General features: G+C 44.8%; 1 long non-coding RNA gene across 1 annotated transcript in view; it reads left to right on the top strand.

Annotated features, from left to right (window-relative positions):
* Nucleotides 1–16,110, top strand: part of LOC149863122 (uncharacterized) — a 105,825-nt gene extending 89,715 nt beyond the window's left edge. Inside the window, exons 2-3 of the long non-coding RNA XR_016443219.1 lie at nucleotides 5,911–6,001; nucleotides 16,012–16,110. This is a non-coding gene — a long non-coding RNA (uncharacterized LOC149863122). The remainder of the gene's footprint in view (nucleotides 1–5,910; nucleotides 6,002–16,011) is intronic.
* Nucleotides 16,111–24,266: the final 8,156 nt, after the last annotated feature.

Below are 24,266 nucleotides of genomic sequence, written 5' to 3'. Positions count from 1 at the left end.
TACAGTGTATTTTGGCCTTCTATGCGCTTTGAAAGGCCCAGAAGGGCTCAGTGTTTCTTCAGCTCACAGGATCAGCACTGGCTTCCAGGCAAACACTTCTGTATTACAGGTGCAACAAGGCAGCGGCCAGTCATATTATTTATATATGATTTAGGATAAAAGCCATGATCCTGATTCAAGAGTTGTCACAAGATATTGAGTGATTCAACTGCAGTCAAAACACCCTGGGAGTTTATGTATGAGATTTCATTTATTAGCATAAGCTATGTGTTTTATGCAAAAGAAATGAAGATTATTTTTTTCTCAGAACAAGAGGTATGCAGAAGAACAATAAGGACCCACCAGTGTATAGGTGTGTGTTATGGAAGTGGAGGAGCAGGGGAAAAAACACATCCTTCCAAACCTTATTATTACTTTTCCAGAGTTTCCCATGGAGAGCCAGACTTTCCCCTTCCTCTGGTGTCTAAATTTGGATGAGTGCAATCAGATCCGTGCCAATTCCCTAGCAACTCTATCTATTCACTCTTCAAATGTCTAATTTTGCCGCAGGCAAAATGTCTCTTGTCCTCTCTCATGGATCCTTGACCCAGAACTTCCTGCTGACTCATCACATCTCATTACAGGCTACCCTACGACTGCGATTCATGACTACCAACACTTTGCAAAATCCCTGGAGCTTCTGCTATGCTTATTCCTGTTTGTTACTGTAGACATTGCTTTTATTTTGTGTGGTTGTGTGGGAAGGAAACACAGACATTGTAAAAGTATATTACAATCTAGACAGTGGTGGGAAGCAATGCTGGCGAGTCAGTAGATTTCATAGATTTCATAGAAATTAGGGCTGGAAGGGACCTTGGGAGATCATCTAGTCGAGACCCCTGCCCCAAGGGCAGGAAGTCAGCTGGGGTCAAAGGATCCCAGCAAGATAAGTGTCCAAATGCTTCTTAAAGGAGTCCAGAGTAGGTGCTTGCACCACCTCCGGTGGCAGTCTATTCCAGGCCTTGGAGGCTCGGACAGTAAAGAAGTTTTTCCCTATGTCCAGCCTGAAACAGTTTTGGAGGGGTTTGTGACCATTGGACCTTGTCAACCCTTGGGGCACTCTGGTGAACACACGTTCCCTCAGATCCTGATGTACAACCCTGATGTACTTATAGGCAGCCACCAGGTCGCCCCTAAGCCTGCGCTTTTCCAGGCTGAGGAGTCCCATGGCTCTCAGCCTCTCATCATAAGGCCCTTTCTCTTGCCCTCTGATCACACACGTGGCTCTCCTCTGGAGTCTCTCAAGCATCTCCACATATTTCTTGAATTGTGCCCAGAATTGGAGGCAGTACTCCAGCTACAGCCTCAACAAGGCCGAGTACAGCGGGAGGATGACATCCTGAGATTTCCTTCAGAAGCATCTACGGATGCAAGCCAGAGTTTGGTTTGCTTTACCAGCTGCGACATCACATTGGTGACTCATGTTCATCTTGTGGTCAAACATGACTCCCAAGTCTCTTTTGGTTTTGGTGCTAGCGAGCATGCAAGCCTATTAGTGTGCTGCATTTCCCCCCCCCCCCAAGGTGGAGTACCTTGCATTTGTCGGTATTAAATGTCATTAGGTTTGTATCTGCTCACTTTTAAGCCTATCCAAATCAGCCTGGATCACCAGCCTATCCTCAGGTGTGGACAGTCTACCCCAAATGTTAGTGTCATCGGCAAACTTGTGAGGAACTAGTTAGGGAGCTTCTGGAGGGACTGGACGTATTCAAGTCAGCCAGTCCGGACGATCTCCACCCTAGAGTACTAAAGGAATTGGCCTACAGAAAGTGAGTAGGTGATGCACTTCCCTCTGAGACTGCCCTGAACCAAGTGTGGTGTTGGGGATACTGTGCTCAGGGAGGTGCTGTTTTCATACGAAAAATAAAAAACTCAAGTTCTGATCACTTGTAGCCATCAGCCAGGTGAGCACCTGGAAAGTAATAAGAGGATGAAAATAGCCTTTGTGGAGCTAAATGGCTATATCACATGAGATCACTTTCTCCAAGTGGTCTCCATTAAAAACTTAAAACTTACCGGCATGCTAATATAATGTGGTATCTAAGAAGATACTGCACTAATTCCTCTATTTCACCGTATTCAGTTGCCAGGGTAAGAAATAAGGACCCAAAGTCCAGCAGACTCCATAAAAATTCTAGGACCACTTTTAATATTAGTGCCCAGATTCATATAGAATATTACGATGGACCTGGGGCCATTGCCAATGAAACATGGGCAGGAGATAAGATCCTGAAGGGCATTTATGCAGAGAATGGAGGTGCAGAAGAGAAAATTTAGATTGGAGATTAGGAGGAATATGACTATGAGGGTGGTCAAGCGTTAGTGCAGGCTGCCAAGGGAAATTGTGGACTCTCCATCTTTGGAAATTGTGGAGAGGAGGTTGGACCAACACCACTTGGCTGGGATGGTTTAGTCAGGGACGATCCTGACTTGAGCAGGGGGCTGGACATCCTGACCTTGTGAGGTCCCTTCCCGCCTTACTTTGCTAATATCCTAAGCTCCATTAACCGCATGAAATATCCATGTTTGTCCTTCCTTTAGGCTCTGTACTCAGCCTGAACTTGGGCCCCTGTCCTTTATTTGTATAAAATATTTTTGTCTTTGCCTAATAAAGCCATTAGTTTATTTCCCAGCTGCCTGTTGTCACTGAAGCTTGAGCAGCCATTGCCAGAGGCACTTTTGTTCAGCCTAGCTTCTGCTGGCGTGTTCTGTCAGAAACTGAATGCTGATTTGGGGCTTGCAACACATTTGCTCCTTCTGCTTTGGATTTGGGTTGCAATTTTTCTTTTTCATTTTCATTTTAGGACTGTCAGCATTTTTCTCACACAATCACTTTCTCTGCACTTTTAGCTTACCCCCTGGATCTGACACTGTTTGCTTTTGTGCTCTGTTATAATGGTCCCGGGCTTGTTTTTTCTTTCCATTACATTTTGCCCTACTCTTTGCATTTCTCATTCTCAAGGGTCTGGGTTTGTAATGTAATCTCCCTTCTTCTTGCAATGCTTGGGACTTATTTGCACTCTTTGATACCCCATCTTTTTGCATAATTCTCTGCTGCTCTGTGAATATCTACACAACCTACAGATGTCCAGAGGGATGATGTGGCTAGGGTAGGGTAGGTAAGGTCACTGCTTTGAATGTCTGCAAACGCGAGCAGCGTACAATGACAGATTAAAGACTTAGCTTGAATAAACTTTGGACCTGCCCTTTTCTGATGCTGGAAATGTCAGTGAGCTGCTTCCTCACAGCTTGTCCAAATGCTATAAACATAATGTCATATAAGTAATGCATGGAGATGACATTGGTATCCTTTCCAGCAGTAATTCAGATGTTACTTCCCAGTTCTGAGCACCTAGCTGGGTGGAGGGTAGGTACAATATTGAGCTGTTCAACTTGCTTGCTTTGGGATGGTGATAAATGATTCATTATCTTTCAACATTTCTAGAGGATGCCTTGACAATGCAGTATCCTATTTCAGCATCAGATATTTTCTTCTTAGGCTGTTCAATACAATACCGATTTCTGGAGACACTACTTTGGGAGAAAAGCGTTTTATTCAAGTGTTACCCACTGGTAATAGACACATTATTGCCCACATATTGCCAGGTACTGCCAAGCATAGGATTCTGTCTCCATTAGTTATGCCAGAGGAAGGCACCATTATCCAATGCAACTATAGGCAGTCAGTGCAGCAAGACCCAACAGAAGTTGTCAAAGAGCCCTGACCTACAAGTACTTAGGGCATCTTTGATGAAGCCATGTACTACCGACATCCTGATTGGCAGAAGCTGTGTATTTCAGTGGCAATATCTGTATTTTTTCTCTGGAAGCAGAGAGCCTCTTCCAAACAAACAAACAAACCAACCTAAAAAAACTTTAAAAAATGGTATCTTGCAGGTTCAGGCCCCAAAAGACAATATGGAAATAACATGTACCCTATAGAGCAAACACTTGCTTACATCTCCTGTTTAAACACACATGATGCCCACTCCCTGCCTCTTAACTATTCCAGGTACCTGACTACTCTCCTATGCTTATCTATCTGTCCAGATGTCCATACATGGCATCCTTTCCAGTAATATCTGTTATACTGATAGGATCTCGATAATGTTGCTACAACTGATGCACAAGAAGTGCGTGCCTCACTTGATTTCCTTGTCTGATGGGAAGTGAAATCTTCAATTTTTCATTTGGTGAAAAATCCATTAAAAATTCTGCATTTTCCGATCCTGTGTAGGGTTGCTCAGAATAGTTTTCTGTTTCTATAGGGCAGCAAAACTCCAAGGCAAACTTAACTCCCTTTAGCTTTCAGAGAAGACAAGATACACAGAAGATAACATTTCAATTATTTAATTTTCTATTACATACAGATAAACACTATGACCGATCAGGAAGTCCCTGGGTTAATATCTCATCCTAAAGGTAGCAGTCTGTGGCTGCATACCACTATGCAGTATATAGGCTTTCCTTGAGAGGTTTCCATCTCTGCATTTACCAGGCTCTATCCTGCTTAGCTTGCAAGAGGCACAAATCTGTTTCTTTGTTGAAATTATCAGCCATTCAACTTTGGAAATTTTACCTTTGGGAAGAAAATTTCTGGGTTCCTCCCCCACTACCTGCTTTTGTTCATGCTTTTTCCCCTAGGAGAAAACGTGGCTCACCCTGATTTGGTATGTTTATTCTGGGAACTTCACTGCTTGGTTGAAAAATTAAAATGAACAAATATTTAGAGGGTGACATTTATACAGTTGTGGTCAGTAGGTGGACAGCCTTAGCTAGACATTGATACTATTTAAGGGGCAAATACATTAAGAAGGATGGCTGTCTGACTTCCAGGTCTCGTGTTGCGGTTCCCAGCTCTGTTATGATCTGATTTACAATACACTGGCTCTATGCTACTGCATTTTTTCTTCATCCCTGAAGTGCTGTAAGTGTATTTCACTCAAACTCTTTGTGCATCCCATATAATTAGTGCACAAGTTCTTTGAACTGCTGCAGCCACAAATATGAGATATGCAAAACACAGCATTAGCCTGTGTGTCACACCAGAGCTAAAGAATGTTACAGGCCGTTATAATTTCCAATCTGTTAAACTCACACCGTATTGTAAAATGCCTCAACAAAAACATAACTGTTATTTGGTTTGTCTTCTCTGAATGGGTCATTTAGAGTGAAATGCTGCATAAACCCCAGCACTGAGCTATTGTAAATCACAAACAGCGTATAGTTCCCAAGGTACCAAGCGGGGCTTCAGACAGCCTGGCAGTAGATCGATGCGATGTCTACTGCTCTCGCTGCCGCTCGAAGATCTTTTAGATATAGATGAAAATTACTCCTGGCCAGAGATCTCCAGTGTATGGTTTTGGATACCTGTGAAGACTGCATTGGTCTTATTGCCCTGGAAACTGTACAGATGAGTAACTTACTATCAGAAACACCTAAGTTTAGAGATTTTCTAGCCATTTTCTGCCTTGGTCCCTCAGTGATGAACTAGTTCAAGGCACTCTTGGTATGTGCAGCTAGGAGAATGAAGAAAATGTTCTCTGGACCTAGTAAAAAGAGGTCCACTCATTAATTACAAGGCAAGGGTCAGGGGAGTGGAGTGCTCCTGATACAACTACAGAGATGTAACTGATAAATACAATACATGGCAACAATGCCGGAGGGTCAGGATGGCCTTATGCATGAACCAAGATGATTTTATAGCTACTCTTCGCTTAACATCGGTGTTACGTTCTTGAAAAATGCGATTAAGCGAAACGATATGAAGTTAATCCAGTTACATCACAGTAGTTACCTACTAGCAGGTGGCGGCCAAACAATGTTATAACCGAACACTGCACGACTTTAACCGAGTATGTTCTCTAATAGGTCAGTGATGTAATAATGAAACAACGTTAACCGGGACAACGTTAAGCGAGGAGTACCTGTACTTCTGTTTTTACTGGGATCTGGTTGTTCTGTAAGTATGAAAAAATCATATAACTTCTGCATGCCTTAGTTTCACCATCTTTGCTAGAAACAGGTATATTTTGAGGTTTAAATCATAAATTTGTGGTTTAAATCTTTACTTAATTCAAGCAACTTCCTTTGATTTTTTTAAACATTCAACCTGAGTAAAGGCTAAGGGCTATATCTTACCCTTCTAAGAGAAAGCCCAAAGTAGATACAGAATACACCTCTATGATGTTCCCCTCTTGCCATTTTATCTAAATTCTTCAGTTGAACCCATGTCTGAAGTAGGAGATTTGGTCCCCTAAACAGCATGCATCGCAGGCCATCTGCTGGATTTGAGAGCTATTGGTTGACTCGTAACCTCCTAGTCCTTATCTGACACCTTCCAGCTTGGTTCATGTGAAGTAACTAGCTTAATTCAGGTGAAGTTCTACAAGCATTTAATCTTTTAAGTCCTTGGACACTACAACAGTGGGGTGAAGGAAAACAGGCAGAGAGGAAGTGTAGGCTGTACGTAGGCCAGTGCAGCATAAGCCAAGGGTAAGTTAGTGCCAAGCTTAATGCATGTTAGTGCCAGGCTTAACGTATGTTAGTGCCAGGCATTTTCAGGAGGCTGAAGTCAAAGCTGCAGAAGTGTGGCTAAAGCAGAAGGCCTCAAAAGCCTGTATCTAAGGGCATTTATAGACATGCTCTGGGAAGTGTGTGTGTGATGGTGATGGGGGGAGCGGGGGGCACTTTAAATTAGCACCGCTCTGAGTGCAGCACTAATTAAAAAAGTGCCTGGAGCGTCACGTGCATCCGCGTCCCCGCGCTGAAAAATGGCAGCAGGGTGCTTTGAACTAAAGCTCATCAAATGAGGTTTTGTTTAAAGCGCCACACCGCCATTTTTCGGCACAGGAGCACTGATACACGTGATGCTGGAGTGTGCTGGAGCACAGTAAATTTCCATGCTTCAGCAGACTCAATTAATCGAATCTGCTCCAACGCACTGGAATTAGAGCGCGTTGGAGCCGCCTCTCTCCTTGTGTGTAAGTGCCCTAAGGGACCGTAGCATGAAAATGAGCACATGTAGCAATTAGCTTGCTCAGCAAAGCCAAAGCAGCTATGCATATGTTTAATTAAACACAGTCAACAAGAGCACAAGGCCTAAAAGAAAATACTATAAAAACCCCATACATCAAATAAACCAAATACTCAATACTGTAGCTTCATCTTAAATTAATTAAAAATAAAACTTAATGAAGCCAAATGTGATAAATGTCATTTTGCTATAATAAAAACATGTTTGTTAAAATGCTTAAATCAGTTGTGAAAACAAAGCTGCCTTGTCAGGCCATAAACTAAGGTGGAAAAGTAACAAACCAGTGCTAACAGCATCCCACAATAGGAAGGGAAATAAAATAGCAAAAGGGAGGCTTTCTTTTCTCAAGAATATAATTCCCAATTAACACCCTCTTGGTCTGCAAGAAATCTGGTTTAATCCAGGTTTCAAAAGTTTTAGTGAAATAAAAAACAAATAAAACCAATCAGGGATCATTCATTAAAATATTAAAACCAACCACCTATAAATATTGGGCATAGGCTGGAGGAAAATTTGAACTTCTACGTTTATAAACTTTTTCTTTTGGACTTCTAAACTTAAACTTCTCTGGAGCTCAGCAACCCAACTCAAGTCTGTAGGGGCCCAAAAAGCCTGGCCAGAAGACTGCCTTCTTCCCTAAATCCAAGGCTATTTAAGCATTGTCTTCATTAACCCAAATAAGTCTTTGCTATTGCATATCTGAAAGGATCTCACTGGTCAGTCAATCTCTTCTCACCTACAGAAGTCCAGTTTTGGGCCCCCGCTACAGAAAGGATGTGGACAAATTGGAGAGAGTCCAACGGAGGACAACATAAATGGTTCAGGGGCTGAGGGACATGACTTACAAGGACAGCCTGAGAGAATTGGGCTTATTCAGACTAGAGAAGAGAAGACTGAGGTGGGGATTTAATAGCAGTCTTTGACTATCTGCAGGGGGGTTGCAAAGAGGAGGGATCTGGACGGCTCTCAGTGGTGGCGGATGACAGAACAAGGAGCAATGGGCTCAAGTTGCAGCAAGGGGAGTGGAGGTTAGATATATGGGTAATCCCACGTAACGCTGTTTTGCATGGCACTATTTCACTATAGCACTCATTTCACTTTGAAACCCAGCTTCACTTAGCACTCACAGGTTTCGTTATAATGCTCATGGGTGCTAGGCAGGGAGCATTGGCAGTGCACAGCCTCATCACCATTTTGCTTCATCAAAAGCTTTCATGCTTTGTGCTCTTTTGGGCTTGTGTCACCGTCTTGCTTCCTTTTTGGAGTTGTGCCAAGAGTCAGAAACGTGGAATTGACTCTGAGAGTGCAAGTGCTGAGAAAAAACAGCACAAAAGTGTAATGCTAGAGCTTAAATTGGATGTCTTGAAGTGAACTGAAGCAGGGGAATGCCAGAATGAGGTCTGTAGAGCACTGAATTTGGCTGGGTCAGCTGTTAGGACCATGTTGAAAAATGAAGACAAAATAAAAGAATGTGGTAGAACTATAACTCCTTTGAATGCTTTGAAAGTCAATAGGAGTGGGGCTCCAATTATGTTAGAAATGGAGAGGCTGTTAAGTGTGTGGATTGAGGATACAACTCAGCACCATATGCCCTTGAGTATGCTGCTTATTCAGAAGAAGGCTAAGAGTCTGTATGATGATTTACAGAAAAAATTGCCTGAGGGGTCTGCTCCTGAGCCTTTTTATGTAAATAAAGGGTGGTTCAGAAAATTGAAGAGGTGCAGCAACTTGCATAATGTTTCTGTCAGGTGGGGGGTGCTAGTGCTGATACCCAAGCAGCTTCCAGCTACAGAAATAAACTTGTGGAAATTATTGAGGAGGGGGGTTATACGCCTCAACAGGTCTTCAGCACTGATGAGATGATGAGACAGGTCTCTTCTGGAAGAGGATGCCTTCTAGGACCTACATTTCCAGGGAGGAGAAGTCAATGCCAGGTTTCAAGGTGTCCAAGGATCAACTTACTTTATTTCTTGGTGGTAATGCTGCAGGGGATTTTAAATTGAAACCATTGCTTGTATGCCACTCAGAAAACCCCAGGGCTCTCAGGGGGTATTGTAAAAGCAGTCTGCCAGTCATTTGAAAGTCTAACAAGAAGGCCTGGGTGACAATGTCAATTTTTCAGAGTTGGTTCGTGGATTATTTTTGTCCTGTAGTTGAGAAATATTGTGCTGAGAACGATCTGTCCCACAAGGCACTTCTCATTTTAGACAATGCGCCAGGGCGTCCTACCACACTTGATGACCTCAGTGATAATGTAAAAGTTGTTTTTCTGCCCCCAAATACCACCACCATCATACAGCTGATGGACCAGGGTGTCAGTGCTGGCTTTAAGGCTCATTACATAAGGAAAACATTTGCCCAGATAGCCAGGGCTGCAGAGGAGAGGGTGCTCTGACTCTAAAACAATTTTGGAAGGGATATAATATCTACAAGGCCACAGATAATATCTCAAGTGCCTGGGATAAAGTGCCTCCAAAACAATGAATTGTGTGTCTGGGAAAAGCTTTGGGCAGACTATGTCCAGGATTCCCAAGAGGTTGAGGAACTAGTGGTGACAATACAGGACAATATCGTTGAGCTTGGAAGGAAAATTGGATTTGATGAACTTGAACCTGGGGACATTCAGGAGTTGATTGATTCCAGCAGGGAAGAACTGAGCAATGAGGACCTCATTCAAATAGAGTAGCAGAGAAGCCATGAAGAGGAGGAAGATGCTGAGGAAGATGTTCAACCAGCAAGGGCCTTAACAAGCAAAAGCATGGCCGAAGCTTTCAAACATCCTGAAGCTTTTCTTTCCTACTTCGGTGAGACGGACCCTGACATGCAGCGCAGTTCTGCAGCTGCAACAGGAGTTAATAATGCAGTCAATTGTTACAGGCTGCTTTACGATGAAAAGCAGCAGCCCAAAGTGCAGCTCTCAATGGATTCCTTCTTGAGGAAGTGCACAACTCCTGCTTCAACCCCTGCAGCCAGCCCTCCAAAAATTCTCAAACACTTCAAAATCCCATGAACCTGACACTAACCCTGACAGCCCTAATTCTGAGAGTTGAAGGAAGCCAAAAGAGCAAAAAGTGAAAGTGCATCTGTGCATACAGTTCATTACATTATTTGGTAATCTTATCCCTTATTTCAAAGTTAAAGACAGTATTTACATAGATTTAGATGCCTGAATTTATTGATTTTATAGCATTAGTGGGGGATTTCAGTGATTTTAGAGCAAGGGTGGGGAGCTTCAGGAACAAATTCTCTCTATTTACATTCATTCCTATGGGAAAACTGGTTTCGCTTAACACTGTTCTGCTTAGTGCTTGGTTTTTCCGGAACTAATTAAGAGCACTAAGCAGGGGTTGCCTGCACTCTCTCACTGGGAGGGTAATAAAACACTGGAACAGGTTATCCAGAGAGGTTGTGGAATCTCTTTTTTAAGTCCTGGCTAGATAAAGTCTTGGCTGGGATGATCTAGATGGGAATTGTCCTGCTCTGAGCAGGGGGTTGGACTAGATGACCTCCTGAAGTCCCTTCCAACTCTAATTTTCTATGATTCTATCATTCTAGGTCCAAACACACCAGTGTGTGTTAACTGTCGGTAGGTGTTAACATGGGGCCCATTGTCCAGTCACTATTAGACAGGTGATTTCTGAGTATTTATAATATATTTTCTTCTGGGTCCTCAGGAGCTTTGGGATCAGGAGGCAAGTGGTGTATATAAAATCCTGGATATTGCCTCTCCTTCCATTCAGAACACCCAATTTTAGCGAGATACGGCTGCTGTTACCAGCTGCTGTTTAGTGCCCCTGCTAATCCCTTTTCTTATTTGATACAAAGTACAAATGAGTTCTTGTTTTCTGTTTTTTGGGGGGTTTTTGACATTGAAAAATGTGAATTTAGCTCCTTGAGAGGTATCTGGCTAACAGCCATGAGGCCCTTGTCTACTAACAAGATTTTGGGTTCTGAGTTGTATTTAAACAGGATCATTGAGACTAAGGCTGTGCGATGCTTTGGGTGCTGATTTGATTTGGAGAAGATTCGGCCTGATTCAGTGGCCGAATCTCCAAATCCAAATCGAATCAGGATACCAGTTAAAAGGTCCAAATCAATTCAAAGCTCTCCGAAGCAATTCAGAAAAGATTCAAAGAGCTTCAGCAATTCAGGCAGTCCCTACTCACTGCAGCAGGGGGTTGGACCTGGACACCATGCCGGTAAATAGGGAGCGGGGGTGGGGGAGAGGAGGCTGGAGGAGGGGGAAGGGGACAATGGGGACACCCCTGCCAGGCCTCATCCTCTGCTTGCTCCCCAAGCCCACCTGAGTGCCCCCTGACCCCTGCTCACTGTCCCGGTTCCAGCTCCTGGCTCTTTAAAAAAAAATCCGACACTCACCAGCTGCTGCCAGACAGAGGGGTGATCCCCACTGCCCCAACTGCCCTGTGCTGTGTTGGGGGCTCTGCCATGAGCCTCCTGACCTGTGCCCACTCTCCCGTCCCCTCATGGCTGCCCCCCCAGCTCCCAGCCCTTTAAAAACAAACAAACAAACAAACAAACAAACAAACAAACAAACAATATCCCCCCTACTCCCTGGCTGCTGCAGCAGCCTCTGGGCTTCTGGAGTCTCATGGCAGAGCTCCCCATGCAGCCTGGGGCAGTGGGGATGGCCTCCTCCTTCCTACCCACCTTGTAGCAGCCGGGGAGTGGGGCTTTTTGGTTTGTTTTTTTTAAAGGGCCAGGAGCTGGGGCCAGTTGGGGCAGCCATGGGGAGGGGGGACTAAGGAAGCTGGTGGGGGTCAGAGGGTTCATGGCAGAGCCCCCAACATGGTATGGGGCAGTGGGGATTGCCCCCCGCCTGGCAGCAGCCAGTGAATGCAGGCTTTTTTTTTAAGAGCTGGGAGAGCAGGTGGGGCAACCATTGAGAGTGAGCAGGGGATGGGGCTGATTTGGAGATTTCACTGATTTGGCGGTGGCTGAATCTCTAAATAAGATTTGGCCGAATTGATTCTAGACAGTGATTTGAATCACTGAATTGAATCACTGTTCCCCAAATTGGCTGAATTCAAATCTGAAGTGAATAGTAGCTGCTTTGAACAGGCCTAATTGAGGCCTTTGAAGCCAGTCTTTTATTTAACCTTGATAAGCATATACTTTACTGGGCTGACACTGCAGTAGATTCTAAAGGACATAAATAACAAGGGCCCATGTATGATAAGTGCTGTGCAAACATATAATAAATGTCAGTTCCTGCTCCAAAGAGCTTATAGTCTAAAAGAAAAGGCTTAATAGGTAGATGAGGTAAACAAGCAGAGTGGGAGTGGGAGTAACAAATACCATTAAGAGGATTTACAAATTCTTAGTTGAGTAGTAGCAGTAACACAACATTGATAACTGTAGAATAACACTCAAACAGAATATATTTTATTCTGCCTAGGGTTTGCCTGACATCTTCCATGAAAACACTCTGTTTTGAGTTATTTTTAACTCTGCTAAACTTCAGCTGTTTGGGCTGAAATTTTCCATGATGGGAGTCTGCCTCAGTTTGATATTATTGGGTTGGACCCAAAAAAATGACTGAGCTGTTTCCAAGAATAAGACTAAGGAAAGACATTGTCTTGCCAATGATAAAAAAAATAAAATTCTGGCAACTCAAAAAACGAGTACCCTCATTTTAAAGTCAAGACCTGAAATTTGGCTAGCTTGAGGGTCTTTGTGTTAGAGATTCCTTGTGTGATCTCTGTGAAAATGGGTCCAAATTTGGCCAATGTTATGAGACACTAAAAAGAAAAACAGACACACTTTGCATATGCTCAATAGAGACATTTTAGGAGAAACTCAGTGAACATTGAATGTGCTGCACTCTGGTTACACTGGGAAGGTTAACAAGAAGACAACCATGAGAAAATTATCCAGAAGCACAACTGCGAGGGACCAGCAGGGGAGATCATGCTTGGGGCAACCAACATGGGTTCATTCGAGGCAGGTCCTGTCAGACTAACCTGGTGGCCTTCTACGACCAGGTCACAAAATCCTTGGATGCAGGTGTCACGGTGGACATAGTCTTTCTGGACGTTAGGAAGGCCTTCAACACTGTCTTGCACCCCATTCTCATTAAGAAATTAGGCGACTGTGGAGTCGCTGCCCACGCAGTCAGATAGGTCGCAAATTGGCTGGAGGGCTGCACCCAGCAAGTGGTGTTAGACGGGTCTTTTTTGACCTGGAGGGATGTGGGCAGTAGGGTCCCCCAGGGCTTGGTCTTTGGGCCCACACTGTTCAACATCTTCATCAGTGACTTGGACGAGGGGGTGAAAAGCACCTTGTTCAAATGCGCAGATCACACTAAAATGCGGGGAGAAGTGGGCACGCTGGAGGGGAGGGACAGGCTGCAACTAGATCTAGACAAGTTACAGGGGTGGACGGCTGAGAACAGGATGAGATTCAATACTGACAAGTGCAAGGTGCTGCACCTAGGGAGGAAGAACCAGCACCATACCTACAGGCTGGGGAACTCCCTTTTCAAAAGCACAGAGGCAGAAAAAGATCTTGGAGTCATCATTGATTCCAAGCTGAACATGGGCTGCCAATGTGGGGACGCAGTCAGGAAGGCCAACCGCACCTTGTCATGCAACCACAGATGCATCTCGAGCAGGTCCAAGGAGGTGATCCTCCCCCTCTATGCGACACTGGTCAGGCCGCAGCTGGAGTACTGGGACCGCACTTCAGGAGGGATGTGGACAATATGGAGAGGGTCCAGAGGAGGGCCACTGGCATGATCAGGGGGCAGCAAGGCAGACCTTATGAGCGGAGGGTACTGGACCTGAACCTGTTCAGCCTCCACAAGAGAAGACTGAGAGGGGATCTGGTGGCCGTCTACAAACTGTCCAAGGGGGACCAGCAGGCAATGGGAGAGTCCCTGTTCCCCTGAATACTACTGGGAGTAACGAGGAATAATGGCCATAAATAGACCGAGCATAGATTGAGGCGAGACATCAGGAGGCACTACTTCACAGTCAGGGCAGCTACAATCTGGAACCAACTTCCAAGGGAAGTAGTGCTCGCTCCTACCCTGGGGGTCTTCTAAAGGAGGCTAGATAGACACCTTGCCGGGGTTGTTTGACCCCAGTACTCTTTCCAGCCCATGGCAGGGAGTTGGGCTTGATGATCTGCTCAGGTCCCTTCCGACCCCACCTAGTATGAAACTATGAAGACTGGGAGTAGGAATGTGGGAGATGAGAGAGGATAGATATGGTAAGGAGCTTATTTGCAGGGGGAGAGGTGGGACTATCTGGGCAGAAAGACTGGAACAAGGTGTGAGGGTAGGTAGCTTGGGAGACAGATTGGCAACCTCGGGGGGAAGTGGGGGAAGGAGAGAATGGGATGGGAGCCAGCGTACAAGAAAGGAAGAGAATGGGTAAGAAACCAGGAATAGAGAAATGGGGAAATGGAAGTCCTGGGCAAGGAGACTAGGAGTTTGGAGGGCAAAGGACACACTCTGGCAGGTTAGGGTATTATATCTTGTGTTGTGCCAGAGTTCACTGTGTAGATTTTGTAAGAGATTAAACAATGGATTAGACAGATTAATGTTTTGGATCCGGATGATTTTGTTTGAGGTGGGACATCGGACTACATGACCTAGAGAGGTCCCCTCCAGTCCTGCTTCTTTATGGTTCTATAAAGCTAAAGGAGGGGGCATTGGGACCCAAACACCAAAGAAGGGTCACTATTGGTAGCCCAGGGAGAAAAAGCAGGACTAGGTAAGCATGGAGACTGGTGCTGAGATATGAAACTATGAGTGGAAATTGTGTCTGGGTAGGCAAGGAGATTGGGACTAGAACAAGGAAGGTGCTCAGGGCAGGGGAGAGAAAAGGTTAGAACTGGGACAAGTTGGAAGGGCTGAAACAGAAGGTCTCACCCTTTGGGGCTGAGGTCAGAACAGTCTGTGCCCTCTGGACCCACTCGGAATAGAAGCTAATTTTAATTTTTGAATGCTTGATCTTAAGAAACTTTTCATATAGTGTTTTGTGAATGATATATATCATATACACAGTCAGGCTGTAGCACGTCCAGTCTTTAATTATTGACCAAAAGAAGAATACTTGATTCCGAAATAATATTTCTCCTCATCCCAGTGAAGGAAAACAACAAATCGTTCCCAAGAAATGAAACATGAAGAAAAAAAAACGGTTCTTTGGCCTGGGAAATTATTTTTTTCAGGAAATTAAGGAAGGCAAAAAAGTGCCTTCTGGACAATGTTAGAAAGCATCCGTCTTAGGAAGAAAGTACGTAAAGAACTTGTGGTAATTATCTTTCTAATCCTTTGGAAATAAAGAATGAAAGATAATCTATTCCTTTTCCTAACTGGAAATTCAGATTCAATTTGAAAAAAAAATGTTGAGTGTCCTTAGCTCACACAAAGCTCTTCTGGGGCTGGTAACAACGGTGGAGGGGCTCAGGACCTTATGGGATTTTGATGTGCTTCTTATATTGTCATCATGCTTCAGACACTGCTGTAGATTTTCTTTCCACCATTCAAAACTTATGATTCAAAGGTTTAAATTATAGGTGATCTTGTGGTTTACTTCAGTTAGCTTGGATACAACCCACATTGATTTGATCTAGACAGTTTGCATAGAGGTTATGATTCGTTTCTAGGTGATTGTCAGGATTTTTAAGAGGGCCTTTTTAGAAAATCTTCCCCAACCAGAGGTAAGGAGTGCACCCACCAAAGAGAAAAGGAAGCTCCATGGAAGTTTTCACCTTTGAGACCAGGCACTGCAGTTAATGGAGAATGGAAATGGGAAAAGTTTTCCTTTAAAGGATATATCCCACTTCAGACCAACGAGAGAAAGATTCCTAGCTACAGTAAACTGGTGTTGCTCCATTTACTTTAGTGAACCCCCACAGTCCAAGGGGTTTTACACAATGTAAGAATGAATTTCTCTCTTTCCCAACAGGAAATACTTATTTTCACTGTTGTCTAAACGTCTGGAGTGCCTTCCACATGTCCATGTACAGAGAAGGGATGAGCTGAGTTTCAGAGGAGTAAACTTGGCCTGAGGAGGTAAGTGCTCTGTAAATCATTCAGGAGGGCCCTAATAAATGTAAAACTTATCCTCCCATATGTACATATGAGTATTTAGGGTCCATGAGGTGGTGGCAACAGAGCTTTTCTCCCTCCCACCATCAACTTTCTGCCTGGTTTCAGGGATTTAAAGGAAAGTAAGGAGAGGTCAACAATGGCACCATGCCACTGCTTCTTATTTTGGGTGTGTGCCATCTCAACAAAGTTGAGAACTTCATCGTTTTCAACCCTCAGGCCTTCCTTATGGCTGAGATGTAAGCCGATGCACACCCCTTTCCAAATACAGAAAAAGCATGAATGGCGCTTCTGCGAGAGAGAAGAAGGTGTCCCTTTAGGACAGGGGTTCTTAACCCCAAGGGGTCTGTGGATAGATTTCAGGGGGTCTGTAAACTTGGATTGGAAAAAAATTACATCTTTATTTTCACTAACCTCTAACTGAAATTTAGCATTTCCTTCCATTATGAATGTGGGCAACAAACCACAGTAGTATTAGCAGTACCTGAGGTGGGAATGATATAGGCGTAGCTATGCCCATGTCATTGTACGGGTATTTCCACGCTTCTAAGCTTTTCAGGTGGCTGTGTGGGGCTGGGAGAGAATTCCTCCTCTCCCCTGCCGTTGCTGTGTCAGGGTTTGTTTTTTTTTTTTAAAGGCTTCCTTAGAGGCATTGGGTGTTGGCTGCAGCCAAGGCTGCAGAATGACTGGGGCATTGGTGTTGTGTAGGGGGTGCCCGCGGATGTGCCCGAGATCTGCCACACACCCTCTGGAAACCTAGCCATGAAACCAGAAGTGCACTTCCGGTTTTGCTACTGGCTTGGTGATCAGCCGGTGGGGAGCCCCCCTCCCGGTTGGCGGTTGGCCACTGGGGGGCCCCCCTCCCATTGACGATCTGGTGCCCCCCAGACTCGGGAGGCACCAGCCGCCCATGGACTGGAGTGTGCCAATGCTCCTGCTCAGACTTAAAGCCAGAGGTTCCTTGAGCCCCTCTGCTTGAAGGCAGATGGATCATTATAGTTGGGGGCAGGAAGAAATGTCAGCTCCTGGTCAGATTGGTATGGGCTGTGAGGACTGTTGCCTTCCCCTGCGGCAGGGGGTATGAGCCTCTTCCTGGGATATCTTGAGAACATATTAACAAATTTTACAGAAGCTAGGCCTTGGCTTTACCTGTGGCAGGATAGGGTGTTGTCTTGCATTGTGTCAGGATCGACTATGTAGCTTTGCTAAGAGGTTAGACAATGCATGTGTAGAGGTGGTTTAGGTAGGGACGATCCTGCCTCAGAAGCAGGCTGGACTAGACGACCTATGAAGGTTTCTTCCAGCCCCACTTCTCTCCGATTCTGTGATTCAAAGGATTCGATGTGGTGTCCTGCGGACAAAAGGACTAAATGATGGCTGGGTCAGGCAGCTTTTTGGTGGCCCCCAAATTAGGTTCAAAATTACAGCTCCCCTCCCTCTCCACCCCTCCCTCTACTCCCCCTCCAGATTTTCCTGGCGTGGACTGAGTGTGTGGCCTTGGGTAAGTCATTTTGTCTCTCTCCAAGCCTCCCATCTGCAACATCAGGATCAAAACTACCTAGGGTGTTGTGAACATAAACCAATTTGTTAATGAGGCAGGTAAATCCTGGTGGAACTCCGGTGATTTCACTAAAGTTACATTAGGAATCAATTTGTCCCCAAGTTTGCCCAGTGCTTCGTACATGCAAGCGCTATGTAAGCATGAGGCATTATTAATGGAAGTTCATCGTGTGAAATAGTATTAAGAACCAGTTAGAAGAGTGATTGTGTTTCATGCTGGCAGGGAAGATAAGAAACGCCGCTTGACTCCCATTGCAGCACCTATTAGCAAAATGAGAGCCCTGTCTCCTTTGCACTAATGAGCGCTAGAATAGAATGTGAACTATTAACTAAAGGAAACTCTTTTCAGCCATAAAAAACCCAAAAGCTGTGTGAAAATAAATCACTCTTTCAATCAAGGCTACTAGGTGGATAGATTATTACAGGGTTCAGACCTGTGGGGTGCCTGCTCTGTAGGAGCTTTTGTTCACAATAACATGACATAAAGTCCTTATTTACATTTTTCTAAGGGTTCACATGACTTGTTGCCATGGGAAAAGCTGTAGTTGTCTGGGATACCCTTTTATATATACATATATCAGCCTACTATTGATTTAATAGTGCTATGTCAAAACTACCAAATGCATGTGGAAGGCCTATTATTTTAACAGTTTGAGTCAAGTTTTAATCTAATAAAAGATTTAAGAGATTATTACTGGAGCATCATTTTTTTAAATTTTTTTTTTAGCATTTGGTTATTTTTCCTCTCCTCTGAGTTTTGATTGTTTTTAACTATTTATTTCTTTGGGACTAGTTCAAGTCTAGAGGCTTGTTGGGTTTTTTTTTTTCTCTCCAAGGCTGAAAATAATGCTCTCTCTAGGTACACAAGCCCAAAGTTTTAAAAAGGAGTGCGCCTCCCATTTTAGCCTCACTATACAGGAGCATGATTTCAAATAACTCAGTGTAGCAGGGCACTGGAGTGCCTGCTCCTGGTTGATAATAGGGCTCAGCTGCCACTCACCAGGGCAGTGCAGCTGTGAGTTGCTGGGAGCCTGAGTAGGTCAGCTGACCTGCAGGGGGCTGGGCCTGGCCCATATAAACAGAAGAGGCTGGGCCTGCAGCCAGTTCCTTCTGGCAGCCTAAGTAGTGGTAGGGCCGTTGCCGTTGCCGTTGCCGTTGCCGTTGCCGTTGCCGTTGCCGTTGCCGTTGCCGTTGCCGTTGCCGTTGCCGTTGCCGTTGCCGTTGCCGTTGCCGTTTTGCAGCCTGAGGTGCAAGAGCTTTGCTGCCGAGCCGAGCTGAATAGCCAGACCATCTGCTTGATGATGCGAGTAGGAAGAGTCCCTGGTGAGGATGTATTGCAAGAGGGCCAGGATGGGGCTGGATTTATGTTGTAGCCACAAAGCTCGTTCTGGGGTTACAGCCGGGTTGGCTTAGTTGCGTTAGAGCCAGGAGTTTTGTTGGTGTTATAACCGGTTGGCTTATGGTTTATGTTGCTATTGTTATACCGGAGGACTGGGTGAGGCTATAAGGGGATGGAGGAGGCCTCATTAGGAGCTCCCCAATACAGTGGGGTGCTCCCAGCATGGTAGAGAGTGCTGTGTTTTGGGGTGGCCTGACCCCAGCCCAGTGGGGGGGGGGTGATTATTGGGGGAGCTCCCCATAACCTGTCCCAACAGCGTGGGGTTTTCCTGGGTGCCCAGAGAGGGCACGGCATTCGGGTACCAGAGTGAAGGCACGGCAGTTGGTGATGGGGGTGCTGCATTTGGGGGGTTGTGACCCCAGCCCTGTGTGGGGCGGTATTTAGCCCAGTGGGGCGTGCGACCCAGGAGGAGGGTCAGGGGGCCAGGCACAGCTACGGGTACCTGAGCCCGGGTGTGGGAAGCGTGAGGAGACAAGGCCCCAGGGCGGGCGCGGGAAGCCTACTAGGAAGCCCCAGAGAGAGGCGTGGGCCAGTGTAAAAGCCCGAAGTAAGGCAGAACACGTGGTTGGAGGCCCAAGGCAGGGCGAGCACGCAATTAAGCTTGAACAAGGGCGATCATACGAATAAGAGCCCAGAGAGGGCAGGGTGCACGGGACAGAGCCCGGAGAGGGCGCATACATATTAGGGCGCTCGGACAGGGCCTTCATTGAAGAGGTCCCTGTGAAGGGGTGTGTACATAGGACGCACATAGAGACATAAGAACGTCCGGTACACCTGTGAGGCTTGGGGCGTGCTAAAGAGGAGGTTGGAGGCATGCGTAGCCCATAAGGCTGGGGTGCACCAGATCATTGCATGGAGTAGGGCCAGTACGAGAGCACCGTGTCCAAAGGGGACAGAAGGCAGCCTCCCATATAAAACTGTATATAAAACCAAGACGTGGCAGGCGAGAAGGAGGGTGCGTTTGAGACCCAACTTGGCACGGTAGGGGCGCCAGGGGAGATCATGGCCACCCCTGCGCTCCGCCCCGTGACACTTGGCATTCACTGCATGGATCTCAGTGTCCCAATAAGAACCAGTTGCTGCTAAATACCTTTGAAACTCGAACCCTTTCCAGAGGCCCAAATAAGAACAGAGTGCTTCTAGAAATACAGCACCATTATTAATGCTGGGCACTTGAAACTGGCCCTGTAGCTTGTTGCAAATTTGCCTGTTAGGGCCAGATCTAAAACCTGTTTAGTTCAATGGACAGATTCCCAGGCGACAAAGACATCACACTTTTGTTTTTTTTCCAGTTTCAGTGATTGGAAACCAGTCTAAAAACCATAAGGGTACAGAAGTTTGGTACAGAAGTTTGGTACACTGAGTGGTTTAAAAATGGTGGAACCCGGTCTAAGTTAGACCTGGATCGATGGGCACTCAGACTTAATTAATTTGGGTTAGACCAGTGCGTTGAACTTCAGTACCAGTTCCCCTAACAATTTAAGTTAGGTTGCTGTCTACTAGCATCCCAGGTGCGTTTGTGGCCCCTGCTAGTTCCCTCTTGCAGGGAGCCATGCTAGCGCTCGCCCCGTGTTTGGCTGCTCCAGCTGAATGCCCAGTAGGCTCTGCCCTACAGCTCTCTCAGACCTCAGCCAGCACAGTTCCTCTTCCCAGCTCCTTCTCCTGCCTCCGGTCAGCTGTCAGCCACAGCCAGGCAGTGGGGGTTTTTTGAATGTCTGTACTTAGCCCCAGTGATTTCAGATCCCCCAGCAATTATGAATTACAAATGGACTTCAGCTTTTGCTAGAGATCAGGAGGACCTACAGGGTGGATGTAATGAGAAGATTGTCATTTTTTTTTAATAGGATTCTTTTTTGACGTGGCAAGATGGTAAGGAGTGTGTCTTTTCAGACACTTTCAGAATATCAGCATTTCTTAAATTCTTCCGAGAAACTAGGTATATATATCTGACAAAGTGAAGGTTTATTTCTTAAAATCCACAAAGAGCTGGTTGAATGCTGTAAAATAATGTCCATGTCACAAAACATTTGTTTGAGTCTGAGTGTGGCCACACACATACCTCTTACTATTAGCTAAACTAATGCTTGCATAAGATTTTTGTAAATGTTTTGGAAGGGTCTGTTCTCCATATGGATAGACATATTTGGGTATCCATGCCTAAGCAAAACTATTTACTGTTCATCATGTGTTATTCAGTATTTGTTTAGTTATTATTTGTCATTTTTGTTTAAATTCCTGTTCACAAAGTCTCAGTTATCAAGCCAGGTAGCAAAAAAAAGACTGTTATAAATGACCCACAGCATAACACAAACACTATTTACGTAGGAATCAATGTGAATGGTTGAAAATCCCAAGTGTTGGGTGAATATGCACAAATAGCAGGAAATCATTGTTGCTTTTTGCAGAGGATTCCTGGCAAGAACAAGGGGATAAATTAATCAACCAATTCATTAGCAACAAATAATTCAGCCAGTTGTACTCTATAGTGATTCCATGTATACCCAAGCTACAGCTTTTTCCTGCTGTATGTTCATTTCCTTTGGCTTGAGAGAAATTCGCTCATCTCTTCCACCATCCTGTGTGTGTTCTTTAATATTGCACCCTGGTTGCTGTTAATACCAAAACCAACATCATATAATGGCAGCCAAATGCTCATTTAAATCTTCTGGCTGGCATAGCTTTCCTCACTAATGGAGGAGGAAGCACCCCCATGCTGTCAAAGCACAGGTTAATGTATAATGAGGAGGATCATGGAGCATAGTTCAAACCCAGTACATTTCCCTACTTGTAGGTGCTGTTAACAAGTAGAAACCTGATATCTGCTGCATAACTCCTCTATATATTTATTTGAAAAATGTCACTGAAAGTTTCCTTTACAGACATGCAAAATCATAGCTCTGTCCTTTTCATTTCAACAACTAAGCACCTGGTTAAATAAAGAAAAGGGTAGAAAATAAATAAGAGGCTTTTTTATTCTTATTTCTGGGGCCAGAAAGAGTCAGAACTGTAACACTTTATAATAAGGTAGGTGAAATGTAGAAGCAGAATATGATGGACAGAGACGTGCACAAACACACAGACCCCCCCCCCCCAAGCTCAGGAACAGTGAAAGTTGTTGAATTAAAAAATTATTGAAAACCCTGAAGATACTACAGAGGAAAGGCTCGTAAAAATAATTATGACTGCTGGTCAATTGAGATGCTCTCAAAAACAGAGAGAACCTGGTTCCCAGGCTTTGTATGACAGCAGTGAGTTCAGGTTTAAAAGACAAAAAGCCTGAACTGTCTGTATATGCCTCACCCAAAGGATTTCCTTCATCTGATGCTGCTACAACTAATAGAAAATATTCTTAGAGCTTGGCTGGGGATGCTTTTCATTTTCCAAATCAAAAGGGTTATTTACAGTTTTAAATGAGGAGACTGTCCATCATGTAACATTGTCTCTGGCTACATTGTTAGGTAAAACACACATGGGGAAAAATATATCTTTCAAAGCCGTTTCTGAAGGAATAGCTAATGATGAAGTGCCTTTATGGCTTCATCCTGCTCCTGCTCCAATCCAATGGGAAGACTTGCAGGGATTTTAGTGATGTACCATTAAGCCCCTAAATCACAGCCTTGGGCAGGGGCTATTTTAGAGGAAGTATCACCCAAGTAGGTAAACATCATTGCTCTTAACCTAGGCTTTTTATGGTGGCAAGGAGGAACAAAATTCACCTTTGGGAATGCAAAACTAGCATTGAGCCTTATGGTTAACGTAGTGAGTTGGGGCTCGGAAAGCCCAGAGTACAGTTCCTGTCTGTGCTGCAGATTTCCTGTGAGCCCTTGCATAAGGCACTGTGAGTCCTGTCCCTTAGCTCACCATCTGTATAAGTGTCCAAGCTTTCACCTGCCTAGTCTTGATGATTGTCTATGGGTACTCAGTCTCTTCCCTCAGGGGGCCCTGATTCTGCCGTTCCTTCTGGCCTAGCTCTGTTGCTAAAACAGTCAGGCGTCTTTTCTCTGCATCCCTAGTTGTCCCTCTATAGCCTTCGCTTTCCTCCTCGTTTTGTTGGTTTTGGAATTGTAACCACAGCGTCTTGGCTGCTGCTTCAGTCCCTCTCATCTCTAGATAAGAGGCGTACAAAACAAATAATTTGACCATTTGCTTAGTTTCTCCCAAGTACAGCAGTAAGAAGGAACACAAACAGCTGGGCTGCACATATGGATTTTTGATGTTGAGCAGCTCAGGTTTCTAATAGCATTTCCAAAGCCTTATTTTGAGCTCTCTCCTTTTGTCTCCAAGGGCCCCACATATTCCACATTCAAACACTGCTCTGCTTGAAGGTGATGGGAAGCTTCAAGTGCAAAATCATGTCACTACAGCACTACAATTAACTCTTCAAATAGCTTTGTGCTTATGGGATAACAAGCAGAATGCATCGGTAAAGAGCTAACGTTCATCGTGTTTGTAAACAATAGAAGGACCTTGTCCATACAGGTAATGTATACCAATGCAAACGTGTGTGTGTGTTGTGTTGGGTTTTTGTTGTTGTTGTTTTTGTTTTTCATATGGCATCAGATATCAACTTCCAAATCTGTGTCACTGTCTGGTTTTATCGTGTAATCTGTGGATTCCATCTGCCATGTCTGTCTAGGGGTTTGTAAAGATTGTGGCTTTCGATTAAATGCTATGCTATTTGTTGGATTCCACATTCACACGGGGCTGTCCAAAATGCTAATCTTGTGAAGTGTTGTTCTGAAGTGTCTGAATTCAGATCTCAGTCTATTAAGCTTGACCCATGTTTCTCTGGCAAGGTCGTGCCCAGTGGGGGACTCATTTGGTGTCAGTCTAAAAAGCTGTAGGAATAGGTCTGACCTTTCCCAAAGGTTGGCCCACTCCATTGCTGCCCATAGGTTTGGTTCAGCATCTCTAGTCTCTTCTAGGAACTTGTGGGCTTCATGTAGAAATGGTTTCTGATGTTTAGGCCTGATAAGCCTCTGTCTCTTTGGGTTTTCAGTTAGCAGCTGATGGAGCAGGTGATTTTTGTCATCTCTTGCCTCTATTTCCAATAATGATGTTAAGAAGATAAACCCTATGTCACTTGGTCTAATGCCCAAGAGTACAGGAAGTACACCTGTGTGTGTATAAGCTGTGCAGCTAGTAGAGCTGTG

This window comes from Crocodylus siamensis, chromosome 6 (genome assembly GCF_052110815.1).
Source record: "Crocodylus siamensis isolate JL-2025a chromosome 6, ASM5211081v1, whole genome shotgun sequence".
Classification (NCBI taxonomy): domain Eukaryota; kingdom Metazoa; phylum Chordata; order Crocodylia; family Crocodylidae; genus Crocodylus; species Crocodylus siamensis.
This window is presented reverse-complemented; position numbering and strand designations above follow the sequence as displayed.